The sequence below is a fragment of the Onychostruthus taczanowskii genome, unplaced genomic scaffold (genome assembly GCF_017590055.1).
Source record: "Onychostruthus taczanowskii isolate IOZ18803 unplaced genomic scaffold, ASM1759005v1 scaffold13, whole genome shotgun sequence".
Lineage (NCBI taxonomy): Eukaryota > Metazoa > Chordata > Aves > Passeriformes > Passeridae > Onychostruthus > Onychostruthus taczanowskii.
Genome location: NW_024498462.1, coordinates 8,490,936 through 8,514,555, shown reverse-complemented (window position 1 = coordinate 8,514,555; position 23,620 = coordinate 8,490,936). Strand labels below are relative to the sequence as shown.

General features: G+C 47.9%; 1 protein-coding gene across 4 annotated transcripts in view; it reads left to right on the top strand.

Annotated features, from left to right (window-relative positions):
• Positions 1-9,233: 9,233 nt before the first annotated feature.
• The window catches only part of MBNL3 (muscleblind like splicing regulator 3), an 88,751-nt gene continuing 74,364 nt past the window's right edge, over positions 9,234-23,620 (top strand). Inside the window, exon 1 of one of the 4 annotated variants that reach the window (XM_041396345.1) lies at positions 9,234-9,457. The gene's annotated coding sequence lies outside the window, so the exon portion shown is untranslated. Of the gene's footprint in view, positions 9,483-23,620 lie in introns of all 4 variants that reach the window. The other 3 variants (XM_041396343.1, XM_041396347.1, XR_005952053.1) reach the window with 3 other exon arrangements.

Genomic DNA, 23,620 nt, shown 5'->3' with positions numbered 1-23,620 from the left:
CACTGAGTAGGCGGGGGCCATTTTAACAATGTGGTGATGTCTTTCTTATTTATTTATTTCACCAAGATCGCACCTGCAAATGGCTGAACCGATCTCTGTAAGTCAGGCTGCTCCGTGTCAGGTGCTCAGCGGGTATTGCTGCCTCGGCTGATCTTTCTGCAGGCAGCGCTGGATTTTTTGGGTTTTTTTTACAGCTTCCTCAAGCTCATCTACCCTCCCGGCTGCTCTCACGGTGCAGCAAAGCAAAGGGGCTTCTGCCAAGGTTTGCCAGGCAGGCCACTCGGCAGGGCTCTGCTCTGCCTTCGGGTGGCTCGAACGCCTGTTAATCGGCAGCAGGCTCTTAGCCTCGCTGGAGGCAGAGGCTGTGCCAGCACGCTGCTTCCTCCAGCGCATCGCTCCGGTGATTACAGCTTGAGTCAGCCTTGCAGCGCTGCTCTTCCTCCCTTCCGAGCCTCTCCTGGGAGCCGGAGGTTTTGGCAGGCTCTTCCTCAGTGTAAGGTGTCTCTGGGGACCCGGGTTCACTCAGCAGGACGGTCTCACATGTGCCCAAACTGGCTGCGGGCTCCAGCCATCGAGGGAGAGGAGCGAATGCCAGCAGCCAGTGAGTCAGTGCACTCCCATGGTATTTGCTAGGCTTGGGTGGGGTTCCTCAGAAATGCCAGTTCGCTTCCAAAGGAACATAAATCACCACATTTATACAAGCTTCAGTTCCACAGATCCCTGTTTAGCAGTCAGGATGGGGTTTATAGTTAATTAAAAAAACAAAAAAGAAGAGGGCATGTGAAAGCAAGACCCAAATGTCTTTAATAATTATCCCAAGAGCGAAAACTTTCGCTCTTCTTTCGGATGATGACAAACACTGGGGAGCAGCCGCCCCCGGAAACTCGGGCCCCTCCTGCCTCCCTCCCTTTGAAGCTTGGTTTCCTTCCCCTCGGCGGTGCAGGACGTGACTGGGGACAGTGTGTTGTTCATCACACGCTGGCACTCGGGCCCTGTGCGAGGCTGAGCCCCGCTGCTCCTGCAGCCGCCCGTGCCCTCCCTGCAGAGCAGCTCCCCTGTGGCTGCCCGGGAGAGGGGAAAATGGGGCAGCTGCAGCCAGAAAGGAATCCCTCCTTCCCCGTCTTGCCTGGCTCTGCTCACCCCTGTATGGGTGATTTGTGTGGGCCAGGGGGGACAAGAACACTGCCTTGCAGGAGGAAGGCACCAAGCGTTTTCCTCTGGGTAATCCACCATAACAGTCAGCCAAGAAAAGCTCCCAAACCCTTTTGTTTAAAACAACTGGACCTCTCTTATCTGCCCCACAAATTGAGAGCATCTTTTCCTGCCCTCTTGTTGCTGATCCAAGCCAATTGATTGGAAGCCTGGATACCTGGTGGCTGGGGTCTCTTTGCTGCGTGCACCTGATGCTCACAGCCACCCACAGCCCACTGCCTCCTTTGTGAGCCTTGTTCCCCTCCTGTGTTTCTACCTTTGACGTTACGTTCTTTCTCTTGCAAGTCCAAAGAACAAAGCTGTCCTCCCCACGCACTCAGGCACTCCTTCTTTTCCTAACTGAGCTCTGCAGTGCAGAGTTATTAATAAAAAATCACAACGTCATGTACAGCCCGCACCATCACATCTGTCAATGTCACCACCACGCAAGATTGTGTGTTTTTTCCACCTTTTAATGTTTCTTTGCTGCAGAGGTTGTTTAAAAGGAGGAGGAAAGCTGAGAAATCCCTCCCCACCTGCCAGAAGAAGTGAGTGGTGATTTCAGTTAGGGGTGTGGCAGTTTGATGTCATCATTCGTGGTTATTAAAAACTGTTATTTGCGAATATTCAGCTGCTAAAAATAAAAGAATTCTAATACTCTACCATGATTTATCTTAATGAAGGTGTCAAAAGGATCCTGGTTTGTCAACCTCTTATGTAAAATGTCAATTTCTAAGAGGTGCTCATGGCCTGTGTCTCTGCTCACTCCTTGGTAACTTATTTAAGGTTAAGACTCAGCAGTGGCCATTAAAATCAGCTTCTGCTTGAGCAGGGTTAGGTTTTGAAGACTTATTTTCAGCATTTCCCATAGTTAGTAGAATCCATAGAGAAGTGCAGGAATACAATGCAGGACCCTGTCCCACCAAATGCTGGGTTTCACTGCCATGAGGGTGAGTGATGTGCAAAGCGACTTGGGAGCCAAGGCCCCTCTGCCCTGACACATTGAGGAATTCAGGACAAAACCTTCTGAAGAAAATGCTGCAGCAAAAAAATACAACACAGCAGAAGGCAGATTTTATGGTGGGGATCTTTCTGTGTTTTCCCTTTGCAGCATAGGTGGGACCTCCAATGAGTAACCACACTCCCCATAGCAGAGCTTGGCTCACTCCGTTGATTGTCTCGTAGCAAGAAAAGGAATTGGCTTGTGGCTTTCTTAGTACCTCAGAGGATTCACAATCCTGCAGGAATGTGGTGCAGGGGAAGGTGTTACAACATCAGCCTGAAGCAGCAAGGTCCTGCAGCATGGGCTGCAGGGACCACGGGTCTCACTGCCCCCACAAAGGGATCTGCAGGTGGGAGTGAAGGTGGCACTGGCCCGGAGAACCACTGCAGCCTTCATCAGCCCCCTTGGCACCATCACCTCTGAAACAGCCTCTTTCTGCACACACGTGCATTGCCAGCGGGGTGCAGCTCTGCAGTCTGGTTTCTGCTCAGCACTCGGATTCCTTCCTGTCACACATCCCTGGGCAGCCTGTGTGCACATCAGCAGGGCTCTTGCCATTGTTGGCTCCTGGGGAGGTGGCACAGGACCTAAATGGGTTTGTTGAGAGCAAGCCAAAGAGTGTGACTGTTGTGTCCATGGGGAGAGTAACAGCAGCCCCAGACCAATTCGCTGTGCAGGCAAACAGCTGCCAGGAGGGCTTGGTGGAGCCAAGGGAACAGGGTGATGGAGAGAGGGCTGCTTTGGGATTGGAAGCCCCATCCAGGCCTCCTTGTTCTCTAGTTCGTGAGGCTGCCTGGGAGTCTCATAATTTGCAGGTTTAAAATCTTGTGGACTTCAGGGAAGAAGGTGGAAACTGCTGTGGGCTAGGCAGGAGGTAGATCTCTTTCAGTTGTAAAAATCTCTGACTGCCTTGTGCCAGCTTGTGTGAGTGGCCATTTATTTCCCAGCTGGAGAGCTGCACAGTGAGTGAGGGGGAAGGAAATCCCACTCTGCTAGAATTGTTTTGGTGTAGAGTATCAGGGATATTTCTTCTTCTGTTGTTACAACTACTTACACCACGTGTCACTTTCTGCTGTTTTATTTTGCAATAAGAGCAAAATGTCACTTGCTTTTGCAACCTGTATGTGCCATGGGGCATAACGTGGGAAGAACATTGAATATACCTGTTCCTTCTGCTATCCATGGGCTGTTCACAAAACCACGTTAATATCCCTTCCCTCAAGACACCTGCCAGAGACACGAACATCTCCTGCTTTGTAATTCCTGCCCAGGAGGTTTGGGACACAGATGAGAAGCCATAGACTAAGAGGCCCCAGTCTGGTCCTCTCTGGCTTCTTCCCCTTCCCTGGGGCAGTCCCAAGCAGAGAAGCTCAGGATATTCCTGTTTCTCCTCTCTGGTTCACCCAGCTGGTCCTCTGACTTCTCACAGAGTTGAGTGCAGAACCCAGCTGAGTATCCAGCATCGAATGCAGCCCCTCTGAATCCACCAGCTAAGCCACCTGCTCAAATGTTGCAACTTAGTGCAAATTCCAGCTCAAGTTTCCCAGGCATGGACATAGCCAGGCTGCCTCGAATGGATGCTGAGAGCAGATCTCACACTTGGACAGTGTGCAAGCAGCTGGAGATGCAAAGCACCACCTCTACAGAGAGGAGCCTGCCCTGTGCCAAATACGGGATGTGGCGTGAGTCAAAGTGAGGGACACCAGGAAATAATAGACTTCACATGAAGGAGAGCAATAATTAGCAGCTGTAAATCACCTTTCATCTACAGATCACAGAAGCGTCTCAAGCACTAATTAGCACAGCCTTGCAGCATCCCTGCCCCATAACGAGCGGGGGCAATGGTTATTCCCTCTGCTGGCACGCAGCCACGTGTCCTTGCAGGCACCAGCAAGAGGGAACTGGCTTGCAAGGTTGGTCCTGTTCCACTTCTCACAGCCGGGCTGGAGGTTCCTGGGCACCTGTGCCAAGGCTCTGCTCTGTGCCCCAAGCCAGTGCAGGTTTGGTGTCTGCTTCCACAGCAGGTAAGTGAAGATGGGCCAAGGGGGGGGCAGAACACACTTGTGATCCAACCCATTTCTGCTTTGGGTTCTATCTGATATTTTCTGTGTGGAAATCCCTACTTAAAGAAAACTTGAGTGAGCAAGGTAAGCTCCTCCAGGAGCAAAAGTCCTCTTTAACAGCATTTTGAGTAAGTATGGCAGGGAAGTTTGCAATCTCCTAAAGTTTTTTGTAAATACACGTGTGTATATATTTAAATATGAATATTTACAAAACACTTTCAAAAAAATCTAGAGTTCTTTAACCTTGGTAGTTATCTCTGTAATGTTGGGAAGACACACCCAAAGCACTTGTTAACTCTGGCATGAAGCAGAGAAGACAGGTTTGCAAGGATTTGTATGTGGAGTTGTTCATATTTCTTGGGAAGTACACAGATGCCTGGTCAGCCCCAGCCTCAATCTCCTGCTTCTCTGAGTGGAGTAATCTTTTGTAGGAAAAACGAAATATGCTTTTCTTGGAAGAATTTAAACGTGAGAAAGTGGCATACTCAGGAAATTTCCCAGTTAGCTGTAGGTGAACCAGACCCATCTTCCTTCCCCCTGGGCTGGTTACCTACAGCACACCAGCAGCACCCCAGTGCCTGAAGGACACAGCATGAGTCTCTGGGTTGCAAAACTTGTCTATTTCGAGTTTGCAGTGAGCAAAATGAAGCAGAAGTTACTGGGCTTCATGTGGGAATTGAAATGTAAGACTGTGAAATACGGGAGAGGGGAATCAGACTGGTTAGTCTCTCTCTGCATTTGAAATGTCTATGAATATTGTTGAAATAGTGTGTGTGATCGTTTTGCATGGCTGAAAATAGCTCTGCAAGGTGCCGGGTGGCAGTGCAAGCCAGCCCTTGGCATCACACAGCTCCCAGCATCGCTTTATTGTCACACCAGCAGCTTTGCTGTACAAAGAAAGCACAACTGGAGTCTGCTGCATTGTCCATGCTACAAGGAGGTAAATTAAAGGCTGGAGAGATTTTAATTTGCTCCAGGACACAAAGAACGTTGGGGCAGAAGTGAGACCTGCAAGCCCTAGCTGACAGTCCCTTGCCCTGACTTCTGAATGATGTGGGATTCATTTTCTTCCTTAAAAATAACCTTGTTTATAACCTCTCCTTCATGATTCAGCTTTTCTGCAGTCATCAAATGATCGCCATCAAAGCAGGGCAGCATCAGATTTCAGGAGGAAGATGCAGCAGGCTGTTGCAGCTCAGACATGCTCCTTGCAAAGGGCAGTTTATGGAGGAAATGAGGGATGCTTTGTCAAAGGGCTGCTCTTTTTGGAGAGGAGATCTCCTCTCTGAAATCGCTGTGCCAAATCCTAAACTGCCTGGAGTTCCTGCTGTGCAAATCTCCACCTATGGCTTCTGCCCTGCCAGAAACACCAGTGCCTCATCACCATGAAGTGGCCCCGTGCAGGCCCAAAGCTACAGACAAACGTGGTTTTCCTGGTTCCTCTCCTCCTTCTTGCCTGCAGGTCAGAGCATCAGACATGCGCTGCTCTGCATGCGGCGACCTGGGGCCCTACCAGTGGCACAGCTACCAGTTCTACATTTAAAGCAAGACTCATTGCCAAGAAAAATCTCCTAGAAAGTCCCACACACCCACTTTTTTATTCCTTGCTCTCTGGTGTGACGTGTCTCACAGGCAGCACAGCTCCCCAGGCTTCTAATGACCATGTTGCCAGGGTTTGCTAACTGCTGCATTATGTTGCCTGCAAAAATCAGGCTACACAGCTGCAATCCTGTTTAGCAGACTGGGAAGCAGAGGCACAAAATGGAAAGGACCAACCCTTTCCAAAACCTTCTGGTGGTTTTTGGCTAGCTCTGGATTAAGTTGCCCTGCTCAAATGGGTCAGCGACTGCTGGCCCAAGTGGTGTGCCCATGGACACACAAAAAATCAGCAGCAAACACCCAAGCAGAAGCCAAATCCTTGAGACACAACCCTGTGGTGCAAATTTGTGCTCATCCTTCTTTTTTTAGGAGCTAATCCTTTGTCCTTACAGGAAAAGGAATTTTCCATAAATGTATTTTTTTTACACCTCATTGTGTGTTTAATGTTTAACAGTGGGATCATTATGGTTTTATTAGCAGCGTGTAACGCTTTGTCATCTTCAACTGACTTTGCAAACATTAACTAATTGATCTCAACTATGAATCAGTGGTGGTAACTAGGAAGGGAGGCGAAGTGGTCTGCTGGTGCTCGCTGGGGAAGAGGCTGTCAGAACAGGGCACAGAAACCAGGGCTCAGGTTTTGCTGCTCAGACCACGAACACGACAGTTTTATTAGCGTTGTTTCCATTAGTGCTGCTGTCAGGGAGGGCTACTCTGTGTGCAATAAACAACCCTCAGCTGCTTCTCTCTGCCTCTGGTTGAGTTCATGCTTCACAAAATGTCACCAAACCCCAAAATATGCTGAATTAAGAAAAAAAAAAAAAAAGGTGACTAACTTTGTTTTCCTCAGTGGTTGCCGGTTGTTTTCCGCTTGCCCTAACAAAATGAATAATTCAATTATCTATATTTGTGGGAATTAGATGCTAAAGTCAGAAAGGAGCAGGGCTGCTTGCAGCCACAGCTTGAGAGGTTTTTAAGGGCCACATCGGCACAGACTGGCTCGAAGCATCCTGAAGCCGGCTGCCAGGAAATTAGCTCCTCGTTTGCAGTATGCAGAACATGTACGGCGGCTTCATGATTTACTCGCTCATCTGCTTCACATTGCGCCTACTCTCCCTCGCGACTGTCCTGGCGTACGCAATCTTCTGTTGCAAAACAGGAGTGAAAATGAGCACTGCAGCGTGGAAGAGCTGTGCCGCTGCCCAGGTAAGGGTGGCCAAGCCCCGCAGGGACGCGGCCCCTCGGGGGGGATGGAGTGACAGCAGCTTTGGCGACGGGAGGCGGTGGTGGCGGCTTTGAGGACAGATGAGATGTGTTTGGGGGATGTGATGATCGCCTGGGGACAGCGGGGATGTGGCCCCTCGGTGTGGGGGTGCAGTGATGGCTTTGGACATTAGGATGGGGAGGTGCTGGTGGCTTTGGGGACAGCAGGAACAGAGTGGGAAGGTGTAATAGTGGCCTTGGGGACAGCAGGGATACAGTGGGGACATGTAAGAGTGGCTTTAGGGACAGAGGGTACGGAGTGGGAAGGTATCATGGTGACTTTGGGCATAGTGGGGGCATATGATGGTGGCTTTGGGGACAGAGAAGGCAGGGCAGGAAGGTGTAATGGTGGCTTTGGCAATGGAGAGGACACAGTGGGGGGTATGTGATGGTGACTTTGGGACAGCAGGGACACAGTGGGGGGGATGAGATGGTGGCTTTGTGAACAGTGGGGGTGCAACCCCTCAGCAGGTGGATGTGATGGTGTCTTTGGGGACACACAGGAAAGAATGATGGTGGCTTTGGGGGCAGAGAGGACACGGCAGGGATGTGTGACAGTGGTTTGGGGACAGTGGAGATTCAACCCCTCATCAGCAGGCTGTGACAGTGGCTTTGGGGACTGAGGGTACAGAGTGGGAAGGTATCATGGTGGCTTTGTGGACAGCGAGACTACAGCCCCTTAGAAGGTGGATGTGGTGCTGTTTTTGGGGACAGTGGGGACACAGCAAGAAGGTGTGATGGCACAGGTGGTGTGAGACAGCAGGGACACAGTGGGGGCATGTGATAGTGACTTTGGGAACAGTGTGGATACAGTGGGAATGTATGATGGTGGGTTTGGGGACAGAGGGGACACAGCAGGAATACATGATGGTGATGTGGGGACAGCAGAGATGCAGCCCCTCAGTGGGAGGATGTCACGGTGGTCCTGGGGACAGCAAGGAGGCGTGATGATGGCTTCAGGGATACAGGGGACATGCCAGGGAGGCGCGATGGTGGCCTTGGGGATGGCGTGGACACGCCAGGGAGCTGTGATGACAGTCGGGGGTGGAGGGGACACGGCAGGGAGGTATGGCGGTGTCTCGGGGACAGTGGCGGTGCAGCCGCTCAGCAGGTGGCGGTGGCTTTGGGGACAGGTGGTGGGCTCGGTGCGGGAGCGCGGCGGCTCTGCGTACAGCGGCCGGGCAGAGGTGCGGGTGAGGCGCCGAGCCGCGGGCGCCCGGGGACGGGGGGCGCGCTCCGGGGAGGGGGCGCGGCGGCGGCTGGTCCCGGTCCCGGTCCCGCGGGCGGCTGTCCCGGGAGCGCAGGCGGGCTGGCCGCGGGTGCTGGCGCGGCTCCGCATCGCTCCTTTGTCTGGCGGCGGCGGCGGGCCCGGACTCCGCTCCGCTCCGGCGGGCGGCTGCGGTGGGCGGCTGGCGCGGTAGGAGCGTGGCGGGGGCGGCGTTCCGTTCTTTAGTAGGAAAAAAAAAAAATCACAAAACCCACACCAGAACTAATTTTTGCAGCCGAAAGTGTTGCAGGCGCTGCCGTACCCCCGGACTCCTGGTAGCGTGGCAAAGCCCTGCTCGGGCTAGCGGGAAGCGGAGTTTTAGTTCTGGAAAAGCAGCCCAAACTCTCCGGAGGGCTCCGGCCGCCGCAGCGGCGAGAGAGGGGCCGGAGGGGAGGGGGGATTTTTTCTTTCCTTTCCTTTTTTTTTTTTTTTTTTTTTTTTTTTTGACTCTTATGAAGACATGCGCATTTGTTCATTCTTGCCACCGCACTGGAGTCTGCCTAGAAACAAAGAACACAGCCTGGCGAAGTTGATGCTGGCTCCCGAAGTGTCTGGCTTTTTCTTTCTTTTTTTTTTTTTTTTTCTTTCTTCTTCTTTTCTTTCATTTACTTGTGCCATCAGTAAAAGCCTCGAGATGTTTCCTTAAATTATTCCCGTGTGTCTGCTGATGGAAACACACACACACCCTCCCCGCCTCTCCCCTTCGCCCCCCTCGCCCCTACCAGGCCAGGTTACGCATTTTGAAAAGTGCAGCCATGACAGACAGAGCAAGTTCTCTCTCCCATTTTGCCCCGGCCCCGCGGTGTGACAGCTCGCAGGAGGTGTGCCTTCTCACCGGGAGCCACCCCCTTGCTGAATCATCGCCGAGCCATGGCCGGACAGCTCGTCCGCCCGGGCAGCGGAGCATTCCCCGGCCGAGCATGAGGCGGCGGCGGAGCTGACGCGAGGCAGAGACCTGTTAACATTCGGCTCAGGCGCGGGCGAGCGGCTGCGGGGGGAAAACCTTCCCGTTTCATGGCAGCGGGAGCCGCGGATGCAGTTTTGAGCTCAAAAGGCAAGACGTGCGCTGCTGTAAGGAATATCCCCTGCCTTTGAGGTAGTGAAAGTCCGACCTGCCTGGTCCTGCAGCTTTTGCCTCTGAAAACTCCCCTCTTGCTCATACAGGCTCCGTGTGCGATCAGCAGCGGGCTCGCGGAGTGATGTGCGAATTCGTGGTGTTGTGGCTCTTAGCTATAATCCTGTATTGCGTTTGCATAGAGAAGTGTATGAACGGTAGTGTCGTGTATGTGCTATTTGCCTAAAACTAGTTTATTCTGCACTGATGGAAGTCGTTGCCTTTGTTACCGCAAGGAAATAATGACTTAATCTTTATGGGGCTTGGGGTGCGAGTGTGTCAGATGCTGAGGTGTTGCGATGTATCCCTGCCTCCATTCAAAGGCTGCCAAAAAGTGAGAGAGTAAGAGGTGGGATGAGCAATTTTCAGCTGGGGTGTATCAGGCAAGACTAAATTGCAGCAGTTGTTGGACATGTAACATGATCCTGTAATTAGAGTGAGGTTATAGTCTGTACCATGTTGAAACTATCGGGTGTCTGCCTTGGATCAGTCTGAATTAAGCTAGTTATTCTGGGATTATACAGAAGCAGAAGTAATGCAGTTAAAGTTTCCACAGAGCAGCTTCCTTGGGGTTGCAGAGATGTTTTCCCCCTATGGGTCCTCCTTGCGGGTGTTTTGCTGTAAAGGTAGTATGTGGAGGCTGCAATGGTGCTGCTCTCTAGGTTGGAGAAAGGCCTTACATGGCACAGCTCTGCTCTTTGGAGCTTAATTTACTAAAGAACATAGAAATCAGGCATCTTGGTCCTGGGAGGGAAGAAAATCCTGAAGGGGGAACTTGGGGGTTCAGTTTGGTGCAGAAGTGAAGGACTTAAAGGACTCTGTAATTTGGTCTTCAAACTTCCCTACCCCCATTACTCTCCATACCCAAGAAGAACATCTCCAAGATGAGTGTTAGCAAGTGTGGTGGAGAGCCTGCACGCTGTGGTCTTTTCAGTGCTCCTGCCAGTGGGGCAGGATCTTCCTGGGGCAGCTTCAAGCAGCTCTGGTTTGCTGTGGGGCTGTCTGGTGTGGAGCTGCACAGGCAGACCTGGGAGGCTGTGCAGAGGTACAGTGTGTGGGCACCAGCTCTGCTCACGGGTGCTGATTTCCCTTGGTGTGTGTGTGTATATATAGACATGGCACAGATTTAAATGAAGTCATTTTAAAGTAGAGATGGCCCAGAAAAGTTTTGAGAATTATTTCAGTGTTTTGAGTGTTTCTTTTTCAAAGACAATGGGCTGTGCTAAAGCTTCTAGGTATTATGGGATGTGGTAATAGCAGGAGAAGGAACAGTCTACTTTGAGCTCACTTGCTTCTTAGGAGCAGCTGAATTTTATGTGTGCACCTGGTTCAGCCTGTTTACAGCTGTGTGGCCACTGCAGATCTGGTGCTGCCTTATGGGCCTTTTGGGATGTGTTGGCAGGGGCCCAAAGCAGTCCTGGTGGTCAGCAAGGAAATTAACTCCACAGTGCTGTAAATTATCCTGCTCAGCCTCCTGCAGCATCTGGCCAGGTCAGCAGAATTCAGGGTGCCACATCCTTTCCACTGCTGCGAGGGAGTGAGGGACCCACATGGGGAAGGAGGGAGTGGACCTAGACCTGTCATTCCTCCCTCCAGTGCTGGACCATGTGCTGCAGGAAGGTTACTGACAGGAGGGGTGCTGGGCAGTTGTCCCTCTGTGATGTTGAATCCACATAGAGGATTTCCTAGTGGTTTTTATGCCCAGTTCCACATCAATGGGGGCCTGCTCTGCCCTCTTATTCTCTGTTGGGGAATGGCTGGCATAAACTTTGCATGTTATTCTTAGAATTTTACAGACCTAGACATTTTCTCCTGGGCTTGTCCCATCTTGGCAAGAGGAATATGTGGAGCTTAGAATTTTGCACTTATGATGCCACCACACATGAAGTTTTGAGGGGCTGTTCTGCATGTTTAAGGGAATCTCGAAGTGTAACTCAAAAACTTGTGACTGCAGAGAGAAAGGCTGTCTTTCTTGCTTTTTGCAGCATAGCTTGCAAATCAATTTTGAAGCTGGTGCCATTGTGGAAGTGGTCCTGTTTCTGGCCTTTTCCTTCAGTCTCTTTCATTCTTGTAATTTAAGAATAATCTCGCAGAATAACAAGAAAAAAAGGACGCTCATTTTAGCCATCACTCAGCTTCTCCATGTGGCCACAGAAATGGTTGTGTTGGCACAAGGACTTGGGAGGCTCAGGCAGGACAGGAGGAGGCTGGGCCATGGCATAACTGCATTGCTAATGTCTGGCAAATGGATCTTCCTAAAGGCACAAGTCAAACCATGGCTGGCCTGGTCACCAGTGCCTGCAGCTCAGTCAGGAGCCTGAAAGCAAATGAAAATTCTCTTTGTGGCTGGTGCAGGCACATGTGAAGATGATGAATGTACAGTTGGGATTTGGTGACTGATGCCCACAGTGGGACACCCCTTCTGTGCTGGTGGTTACAGCTTGGCTTTGTCGGTGGAGTGAACCACTGCATGACTCAGATGTGTTGGGAAAGAGTATGGAGCACTCACAGGAGCAGGCTTTTTGGATCATGAACATACTAGAAGTCACATGTGGAAAATGAGTACTAGAAACATGAAGCTGCTCATTGAGAGGGAGGCTGAGCACTGGAAAACACTGTTTGCTAAGATCTCAATATTCAAAGGTAGTCATAGGAGTGATGACTCTCTTGGTGGGCTTTGAGAACAGTGCAGACATCCAGCCAAAGAACTGCTATGTCAGACAGACATGGCATCTTGCATTTCCAGCTTCCTAGCAGCCATCAGGAAAATGTGAGAAAAATCATCTGTAAAATGCTAGAAAATCTTGGTTGGGGAGTGACTGCAGCCTGGAAGCAGGGAAGAGAGAGGATGACTTTATTGAACAGTGTGTGTTTGCTCTTAAAATCCCTTAAAAGCTCTGAAGCTCAAGCTTGCTTGATTTGCTGTATTTGCCATATGTAATATTTCAGTAAGAAGTTTCAATTCAGTGTGGCTGAGTTGATGCAGGAGTTCCTTTTTAGGTGATAGGGATTCACTTATTCATGTGTAATATACTGGTTTTTAGACTGTTTTTTGGAGGTGGGGGGCTGGGAGTTTCTTTTTAGTTGGTGTAGTCCAGACCTCTAGGCAGTGCATGCATCTCTCTCTAGGGCAATGCTCAGGTTCTGATTTGTCATATGATTTAAACACAGACTTGTCTCTTTTGCTGAAATTCAGTTGGAGCATTTAGAATAAAACATTTTGTAATTCTCTGTTCACCTCTAATGCAAAACCATGGGTTTCCAGGCTTTCTATTAGTTTCTGCTGCTGAAATGGAATTCCTTATTGTGCCCCCTAAGTATAGAAATTGTATAAATGTATCCTTTTAGTTTTTCTCCAGATTTCCATGTGTGCAAATTGCTGCCCCTGGATAGATGATTTACCGGAATTTGTGCTTCTGATGCTTTTGCAGTTGCTCACCTCTTCCCTGCTAAGCTGTGCAGTGCATGCTGTTCTTTTAAAAGGTGTGTATCCTCCCCTTTTTCCATGCCATCTTCCAGGAAGGATTGTCTACCCAGAGCGATGTTATCGTCTCCCATTTTAAATGGTGTCAGCAGATATTTGTTTTTTCCCTTCTCTCATTTTGATGCTAAGTACTCACCATGGGAATGAGTAGTCTTGTATTATTCACATGGAGCAAATCTGTGGCTTGGCCTGCAAATTATAAGGCCCTGCTGAGTGAGGGTGAGGGCTTTTGGAGCCCAAGTAAAGGTGCCAGGATCTGTTTGCCTGGGCTTTTTTTTTTTTTTTTTTTTGTAAAAGCATGTAGGCCGATAGCAAGCTGAAAAAGCAGTGGCCTTCTGAGCCGGGTATTTTATGTCTGAGGGCTTCTGAATGCATAAAATCAGAGAGAATGTGTCTGTGTAATCCGATCTGCTCTTGAAAGCCTTGTGGAGGGCTGCATGCTGCAGACATAAGCTGTGTCAATAAGAACTCTATTCACCCTCGGAAAACAGCCTCGTGATCAGGTTTGATTGGCAGGCTTCCTAAGGGAGGGCTTTTTTTGAGAAGGAGCTCTGATTTTTTGGCGGTACTTCTGACTGCCTTTTTGGACTCCCACTTATTGTTCTTTCCTCGGCATGATAAACTTGGATATTTTTGCTGGGAGCTTGCTGGGGCAGAGGGAGGATTTCATGTAGCACTGTAACAGGAGTATGGGGTGAGTTTCCTTCCTTGCACTGCAGCTCCTCTGCCAAGCTCTATTTATGAGCATGAAGGTGAGGGATTTGAAAGAATATGAGGTAGGACTGGAGGTTGCTGTGTGCAGGAGAGTGTTCTATACCCTTGTGCGTGCTCAGGGTACAGTCTTGCAGAACAGTGGCACAAAGCACCCATCCTTGTAAAAGTCTTGGATGGTAATGCACAGAATGTGTGGTTGTGCATGCTTATGTGTGTTTTTCCCCCTTGGTTCTGCAGATGTCTGTGTTATCCAGAAGTGTTGTTGGATGAAATTCTGCTTTTGGTAATGCTGTCATAAATCTGCTGTGAAGGCAGTGTCGTACTAATGGCTGTAATTTGCTGGTTGCTATTACATATTTAAAAAAAAAATTTTATCAAAATCACGCAAGGCAAAAATCTAATTCTGCTTTATGAAGTATTCTACACGTGGCATGTAATCTTTTAAAATCTTGTAAGAAAAATCTGCTTGAGCTGATAAAAATTATACTTATGAGATTTGCTGAAAGCAGAATTTTCGTCAGAATATCAGGTTCTGAGCTACTGTTCAGTGTGTAGCATTTGTGTAAATGGCATTTGCTGCTGCATTACGTATGTGATATTCAGCGTTTGCTGAGGTCTTAAAGCCGTTCTCTTTGGCACTAAGTTACTGGCTTTAACAAAAGAGATAATGGACTTACAGTTTTGTATGTTTCTTTTTTTTTTTTTTCCAAGTTCTCTGGTCTATCTGTCACTTTTTTAAAAGCTTCATGTCCTTCGTCAAGTGATGATTTGAAAATTAGCTCATCTGTATGTCTTTCTGGGTTATTCCTGTAGCTACAAATGAAAGCTTTAAAATATAATTAGAACATAATATGTATGAGCTCAAAAAAAAAAAAAGAAATAATGCAAAGCTATTATTTAAGAGAAATGCAATTATGTTTTGAGCCAATTGAGGCTTGACTTAATTTCTCAGGGTTTGTTGGTGATGGTGTAGTAAAACCAAAATTAACTCTTGAAATATGCCTGTCCTGAGTCAGGAATTTGGCTGGTGAAAATGAAGAGAGCCACTGAAAGAAGGGGAATCTCCTTGCAGGGGAGCCTGTCCCTGTGCAGTTTGCAAATAGATGCAGCATTTGGGGTGATTCCTGCAGTTCCATTTTCCTGGCTCTTCCCAGCTGAATCCCCTTCAATAAAGGCCTGATCTTGCCTACTACAGCTTTAGTAACAAACTGTCTGCTTTAGGTGGGATTGGCCCCTGAGCAAACAGTGTGCAGACCTTGGCAGCCATGGGCAGGGCGAGGGTGGGCAGGAAGCACTGGCTGCTGCTCCTCTCAGTGCGGGGAGGCCGCAGCTGGGTGATTTGTTTTTACTTCCTGTTCCCAATCTGTTTGGGTCAAAAGAAGCGGTGTTTTTCCATATTAAGATGTTTGGCTTCGTTCTGCTAGGCAGCAATAAATTTTACACCGTGCACAGCGTGTTTCTTATATTTCAGAGACACTTCATTGCTGCCTTTGACTTTTAATTTGGACGGTGAAACCTTTATTAGTGCTTTCTTTGTTGCACGACCTGCTTTTCAAGGAAAACAGATAGCTTTTTCTTTTTTCTCCTTTTCCCTCTGTTTTGGAAAGAGCCTTTGAAATATCACACAGGTCTGTAGCTGAGCAGAGGGAGGGAGCTGGCAGGTCTGTCTGCCATGCCTGGCTCCTCTGCAGGCTCGCAGGGAGATGGGGACACCTCAGCCTGCTTCTCTGCTCCTGGAGTTAATTGGGATGTGCTCGGACTTAATTCATTAGTGCTTGTGAGGCGTTTGGTAATGTTTTGGTGGAAGGTTCTGGGGCTGTGTGGTGGTGAGGTGTGGTTGTGCAATGCAGGTCTATGATGCTGGGAGGAGCCTGTGTGGGTTGATGGACCAGTTGTTAAAGTGGTCCTAAAGGCTGGAATGGTGAGCTGTAAAATATCCCCATGTCATTGATGGGAAATCCTGCCTGGTAAAGGATAAGCTCTGAGCCATGGCTGACTGCTGGGCTGCTGCTGGGAGCTGCTCTCCAGGGCACTGGGTTAGTCCACAGCATGCAAAATGTTACCACAGGCTGTAGCGTGCAAAACTGACAGAGGAGAAAGAATCAGGCTCTTTGGGCTCTTCCCTGGTAGGGCAGCAAAAGTGTTTGGGTTTGTCTCCCCAAAATCTGGTCAAAACTCTTAATCAATGCTGGTCACTCTTCCTAAGTTGCTCAGTTGTAGGATCTCCTACTCTGGAGCCAGCAAGTCAGAATGGATAAATCTTTTTATGGCTATACCAGGTATCAGCGGGCTCCTTTCAAATATAGTCTGAACATTTTTGTATAAATAGTATTAAGCAGTGCTGGCCCAGGGGGCTTGTATTGCATTCAGAGACATTTCAGTGAAGTTATTTTTGAAGTACAAAAAAGAAACAGTATCATGGAACCATCCACACGGTTACAGGTGGTTTATCCTCCTTTCTCTTAAGCCTCCAGATGCGGGAGTTGTATCTGGCTGAGGAAGTCAGAGTGCAGAGGTGTTTTGTGAAGCCTCCATGCCCTTAGACAGACTGCCCAGGTTTTGGCACTGGCATCTCCACATTGTGTTTGCACTTGACTCATGGATCCACGAACATACACTTCTATTCCGCATGCTCTGCTTGTTCCAAGTCCATCACTGATGAATTTGGCTTGACTAATTACTCAGTGAAGCACTTGGTGTGACAACCTCAGTGCCCTTCGTTAAGCAGAGCCTTGGTAACGAGCTAACGTTGGCGGTGTCCCAAGTGCCCAGGCGTGGTCTGGCTAATGAAGCAGCACCTTTCACAAGGTGCTTGAGGAAGCTGCACTTCAGGTCATGTAAATAAGGAAACCAGAGTGGGCTGCTTTCCTGCAGGATGAGCAGCGAGCCCCTTCCCTCCTGCATCTCCTCAGTGAGGTGACACCTCCCCTGCTGCCTCTGGGTGCAACCTCTCCCCCTTGCTCACAAATGCAGGCAGGTTATCCCCACTCCTCCCCGTGCCTGCTGCACACTCCCTTGGACCAGTCTGCCCAGGGCACCTCTCTTGGGTGGCTGTCTCATGAGATTGACCACCCTCATCATGATTTTCAGGGTCTGCAGAGCAGTGGGTTGGGTAGCTGTGATCCACATTTCTTCTGAGACTGTGGAGATGAATATGGCATGTAGGACAGATTCTGCATGAGGTTTTATGAACCTTGCTGAAGGGAAAGACCTGCTGGGTTGGGGACTTTCCAGCTCTGGTGACTGTGTTGTAATATGACTCATTCAGTAGCTGATGCTCAGGTACCAAGGTTGGAATGAGGATGCTGCTGCCAAATGCCAAATTCATTCTGTGCCCTGTGCTAGGTGGAAGGTTATCCTTCTGACAAGACCTTGAGATCTATTGATAAGGTACAGGGAAGCTTCTCATGTGTTTAATAACAGATTTGTTTATTTTCTGTACCATGCCACCCACTTATTTTTGTGGAGATACCTGGATTTCTAAATTCAGCCCAGGTGCAGAGACTGGGTGGTGACACCATTTTGCATGCCAGCTTACATGATAAAGTTTTCCCCTAGGTCTTGGAACATCTGGTAGGGAATGTGTGTATTTGGGACAAGAGGTGGAAACCTCTTGACAATGGCACATTGCCAAGGCAGAGCCATTGGCTGCTTGAGCTCCCAGGCTGTGCCCAGTGCTCTTGGCTTCATAGGTGCCACGAGGAGCTAAGCCTGCTCCTTCATGCACTTCATGTTTTTTTTTTTGGCACTGAAAGGTGTGTTCTCTTTCATCTGCTTTGCCATGAATGCTTGTCATGGCTGAGGGAGAGGGCAGGAATGATACCTAATGCAGCCTGTGCTTGGGTCAGCTGGAAAAGGTGGTGAAAGCAGAGCTGGAGGATGCCCAGTGCTGCAGGGGAGCATCTGCATGGGTGAGGCTGAGTCAGTCTATAGTGGCCTTTTGCATGGTGCTGGGGTTTTTTGGTTCAGTAAAACAGTCTAATAATTATGTACTGATTTAATTAAAAAATGCTTAGACATCCATTGTATAAGGCCATGAGCTAAGGCAGGTGCCTTTTAGCTGCAGTAATTCCCTCTTTGAAACAAAAGGACTGGACAGTTGAGTTGGACTGATCCCATGCAGCAGCAATTCACCACACACAACATTTCTGATAACTGCCCACTGATTCTGGTTCTGTAGGTGTGGGGATGTGTTGGCTTGACTTCCCAATGTAGGGACCAGGAGAGCAAGTGGGGAACGCCACAGTCCAGCCAAGCATGCCAGATTTGGGACTGACTGGCAGTGATTTGCAGATTTGACGTGAAATTTCCTTTCTCTCAGTAAAATGTAGATTCAAACACTTGTGAGACGCTTTTTTAGCGCAATCATTCGTGATGTTCAGCAGCAAACACGTGACTGGTGACTTGCTTGTCTGATGGCTTTCTCTTGAGCATCCTCAGATACTTCTCTGTCAGTGTCATGATGACTGGGGAGAGGGATTTTAGAGTTGAACTGGAACTTCAATTTCAAAAGAAGTTTTTTCTCATGAAAATAAATCAGTTTTTGGCTTTGCTGCTCTTACTGTGCTTCATCTTCAGATTGCTAGTGCTGGCTGTAAAACCATTAAATTCCTAGTGAGGTGGTGCAGAGCAGTGTCTTCACTTTGAATCTGAACATTAGTGAAGACAACTTGAATTTAAAATCAAGTTTTGGTCACCAGCAACAGACACTTTTGTTGGTCCCATGTGCCTGTGGCATGTTCCATGCTGGTGAGTGCCAGCTCCCTCTCCCTGGCAGAGCCCAGGGCTGGACACCACTTGTTCTATCTGCAGGAGTGACACTGCTACAGCACAATTGAGACTTTCCCCTTGCCTGTTGATAGGCAAAGAACCCATTAGGATTGCAGAAATGTCTTCAGAGATTTATGCAGCAATTGTAAGCATTCTATCTTCCTATTTTTTTTTTTTTTAGGTTAAAGCAATGCTACAAATACTTTTTTTTATACGATTCCTAATACAACAAAACTGTCAAGGAGGAGAAGTCCATTGTGGTGATTATTGTCCAAATATAATATATAACTTTGTGATAGCAGAAAGTGAGTCTGACTACAAATGGGAGTGATTCTGGGAGGAAGGTAAAAAACCTTAATATTCTGAATGATAGAAGAATGAATTTAAATTCATTTAATGTCAGTAATCTTTGTATTATTAACCATAATCTGCTTCTGAGAAGCATACAGACGTGGCTTCTTTTTTTTTCCCAGCTCTCTGTAGAACTGCATTAATAAGAACAGAGTGTTTCTCCTGACCTCTGCCTTTATACTTTGAGCTCCCAAGGGCACACATTTTTCTCCTGTATTTTTGCACAGCATCTGCAGGTAGTGAAAGCTGCCACAAATAAATAGCAAATCTGGGAGCATGTTTCCATAGTCCCAGATCATTTAGCAAGGAGTTAATCCTGCAAGATGCTTACAGGAGAGTGAAACAAGGGTTGCAGTCTGGTATCCTTTTGTGGGTGTTTTTAGGATGGTCTTGAACCTGTGTGTTGCCAAAAAGGTTCTCAGCAGGGTGATCTTAGGAGGGAACAGAAAGAGTTGGAGAGGGTGCAGGCTGCTGTAGTTTTGGATGCACAATTTTCTGGATGATTTACCAGAGGGGAGGTACAAATACAAAGGTATCAATGAATTTGATGCAGTATTTTTAGCTGGATTGTGGAGGTGAAGAGGCAAGACTGGCTTTAGGCTTGTTGTTTGGAGCTTTCAGTGTGGGGAAGGAGTGCTGTGGCACATCAGACATTTTGGGTGGGAGGTTATCATGATCAGCCTCGTGCATTTCCCTCCTCTGAGGGAGAGAGCTGCTGCACGCGAGCTTAGCTCTCTGTAGGAATGTGATGATGCTCATCCTGGAGATCCAGGCAACCAAAACGAGAGGGAGAGAGAATTAAAATGCAAGTTCTGCCTGCTTATGACCTGAATCCCCTAATCACAGCCCCGTGTAAGTGAAGGTCTTAGGCTGGGTTGAGTAGAGGGCATCTCCACCCAAGGAAATGTACAATTGCAGAACTGGAGCTTACTCCTTATGAAATACAGTTAAAGAACCTTAAACCTTGCCTTAAACCAGACCTGCTGTTTGTTACATTGCTTCCCCTGTGGCAGGCACGTAGTGAAGGCTTGGTGAAGAGAGGTGTGTGCTACCTGAGCTCCCTGTCCTCAGGACACCTACCCTGGGTGCCAGGAAATGTGTCCTGGTGAGTCCATGCCTTTTGGAACTGGTCATTCATATGATGGCTTGGATTAAAGCCTTAATTGTACATAAGTGCTGTGATGCTACTTACTGGGAAGTGACATTGAGGCAGTTCATGCAACAGGGTGACCACTTTCACTGACCCTGTAATTTCCTTTTGGCTGTGGCTGTTTCTCCCAGGGTATCCCACTAATGCCAAGCCCGTGGTAATCCCATGCTTTTCAGCATGGTGTTCAGTTTATTCCAGGTTGTAAGACTGCAGCCAATGATGTAAGACTTGCTGAGGTTTTTTTCATGTATGTAGCTAAACTGAAAAATCAATTTAAAAAAATAGGAAAGGAATTTATTCCATTTTAAGTGGCATCAGCAAGGAAAAATAAAAGAAAAAAGAAAAAAATGTCAGCACATTTTTAGCAAGGAGGTGAAGGGAAGATCACATTTTTATGGAAAGATACATAGTTTGTTTATTTATTAGATGAGAGGTAGAGATGTTTCAGCTGTGGGATGGAGGAAAAAAGAAAAGGAAAAACAAGGAGGGAGGAAATCGAATGTTCTTTGCCTTTTGCAAAGAAATGCTGGAGCTTTTCTTTTGAAGCAGTCTGGAAATTCAGGTTAGTCACTGTAAAGCTGAATAAATAATTTGTCTGAAAAGCACTGCCTAGCTTGCACACATAGTAGGTAGAAAAATTAAAATATTTCATAAAAGGACTTTAAAAGCACCTTTGGCTCAAATCTATGGTACTGTAAACTGAGAGAGAACCTCTGATTTTTCTGTTACCTGAGGATCTGGCTTTTGGTTTTAATCTCTTCTTCTCTCCCTCCCCTCCTCCTCCCACAATATGAAAGATGTGTTTGTATGGAGGATTTCTTGCAGCACATAGCCAAGGTCTGTTTCAGAGTTCAGACAATTTGATCCAAAGGCTCTTCCTAGCCTTGATGGAATTTTGCTTTTACAGCTCCTGTGAATTAGGAGAGTTTTGGTTCAGCATTGTGTCAGATACAGATAATTGGGGTTTTGAACATCGCCCACAAACACTTAACAAAGCACTGTGCAAATGTTTTTGAGAACTTAACAAAAACCTGCATTGTTGCCTGAAGGTTGAATCCACAGCTAGCTGCCTTCTTGGAATAAGCAGATAACAAATTAGCTACTAATACCTTATTTGTCGTTTGATATTCCCACTGCTGCTACTGATACGTGAGGTTTTTGGGTCACAAGGTAGAGTGCAGGAGCTAGATCCCACTCAGTGTTGATACCCTGTTTGTATGGGGTGTTTGGGCAAGACAGGACAAGCTGTTGTCCATCCATCTCTAGCCTGTGCCTCCTGCATATTGGCCACGTGGGCTGGGGACAGCAGGGACCAGGCCATGTGTGGCAAAGCAGAGGAGCCAGCTTGCTTTCTGACTGTACCATTGCAGTAGGGCACCGAGCTGTGCCTGGTAAGGTGCTGTGGTATCTGTTGAAGTCCTTTGTGTTCACTTGGTGTCCTGGCTTGTGTTTCTGACAAAGCATGAATAAGTGCTCAAGGCCAGGCTGGATAGGACTTTTAAGAAACCTGTTTTAGTGGAAGGTATTCCTGGCCATGACAGAGGCATTGAAAAGAAATTAATTTTAAGGTTGGCTTCATCCCTGTTCTAACCTTTAGATGAAGCTGGATATACCAAACTTGGCTATGGTTTCAGTGTGAGGCCAGAGCTGCTTCTGAAGAAACTTTGGGGACCATTGATTTAAGGTTCATGTCCTGTTGGGTGAGCTCTAGGGTGAGGATTCAGCTTTCAGAAAATACTGTGTATTTTGTTTGCTTTTTGGCTTTTGAACATGTGTGGTTTTTAAGAACAATCAGTTCTGAGGGAGCCTCCTGTCAATAATGGTATTTGTGTAGGGTCTCTGCAGGCTGAAGGGGAGGGAGCACAGACAGGCCCACGTTGGAGTCTCTGTGTATTCGCTGTGCCCTTAAGGTGTAGGATTAAGCTTGCAGAAAAGGAACGAGGTCGGGTCTAGACCAAGAAGTAGACTCTGGAATCCAGCCAGGAGTGTAAGGTTTTTTTCCTGTAACAGCATCCTAGATGTGGCAGTTGTGTTGACTTAGCTGAAATGAGGCTGACATCTGTAGGTCAGGGCTGATTAAAAGGGAAGGAGGGTGGAGACTAGCTCTGCAGAGTAAAGAGGATTTAAAGATAACAGTGGAGGGAGATGCGTGGCCCTTGTTTGCAGAATTTGGGTTGGCCGTGGGAATCTCGCTGTGCCTGGGAGCAGGGACCTCCTGGTCCCTGAGTTCTCTGTGGGCCCCAGGACACTGTGGCTGCTGCTGCAGTTCATGGGAGTCTTCTGACTGAGTCTGACTTTTTGGATAGAAGTTTGACTTCAGCTTTCCTCTTCTGCTGTTCAAGGGAAGCCTCCCACACAAACCTTTGGCTTGGTGTAAAACCCTGCTGTGATGACAACACCCACCCCTCACTTTGTTGTGTTGGAGGGTTAAGTGTCTGGGTCTCCTCCTTGGTGCAGATGAAAGGTGCTGTATTGCTGAGCTGTGCTGTATGCTGGAGCATTATGTGCTGGAAGCTGCTTCAGAAAATGTTTCTGTGCTCCTTTTGACCTCCATTGTGTCTTCCTACCCAAATTCAGTTGTGCAGGTAGCTGAGGATGTTGAAGGCTGTCTTTCTTTTTTTGAGAGAGAAGGAAATAGGAGGGTGATGGCACTTCAGAAGCACTAACCCCATACTTTGGTAGAACAGCATATTGTGCCCAAAATTGTGCTTCATGGTCATTAGCTGCTGCCTACACATTAAGTATGTTGCTCTCAGAAGTGCTCTGACACCAGGGATCTCTGTCCTTTGGGATGGGTGAGGTGACACTGCAAACAGTAGTATGAAGGAACATGCCACCTCCAAGGTCAGGAATGTGATTTATCTGTACTCCTTGCCTGGAGACCTTCAGGAGCTGGTCTGCTGTTGTGATTTTTTTCTGTAATGATTCCTTTCAGCCTTTCAGAAGAAATGGCTGATTTGATTAGATGAACACTTCTGTGGTATAAATCAGAAAGGAAGAGGGTGCTTAGCTTCTTTCTGAAGCAGGAGTTTTAGTTTCCAAATGAAAAACTTTCTTAGCATGATAAAAATAGAGAATTACTTTATGGGGAAAGTACTTGCTTCCCTCCTGGCTCTGCTGGGAAGGCTTCAGCCAGGAGGAAGTGGGGAAATTACCCTCAGCTCCCTTGGACCATAACCAGTCCTAGTGGTTTTCCAGTGAAGTAACTAGAGTTACACCAGAGTTGTGCTTTAGCTCTTTTCAAAGTCAAGGGATAAATGACTCCATATGAAAATTGAATTTTAAGTCCTGCCAGGCATGATGTCCCTCCCTGTAGGACCTGCAACCCATGTGGCACTGCATCACAAAGCACAGGCCACGTGGAATGGTGAGTTTCATCACATTGGGGTGCTCAGTCCAGCTAAGCAGCATGGATAGCTGTGATCATTACTCACATAAGTCAGTTAATAACTTTTATATTTGGAAAAATAACTGCATAAGCAGTAGTGGCCTGGCATAGAATTCTGGGCCTCTCTTGTCAGGGGACAGGCAACTATTTGATGATTTTCAAGAAAATACATTATCTTGGCCTTTGTTCTGGTCCCTAAATTCATTTTCAACTGTGACAAGAGCCAGGATTTAAGCCTGGGTTTCCCCAAGTAAAATGCAGTT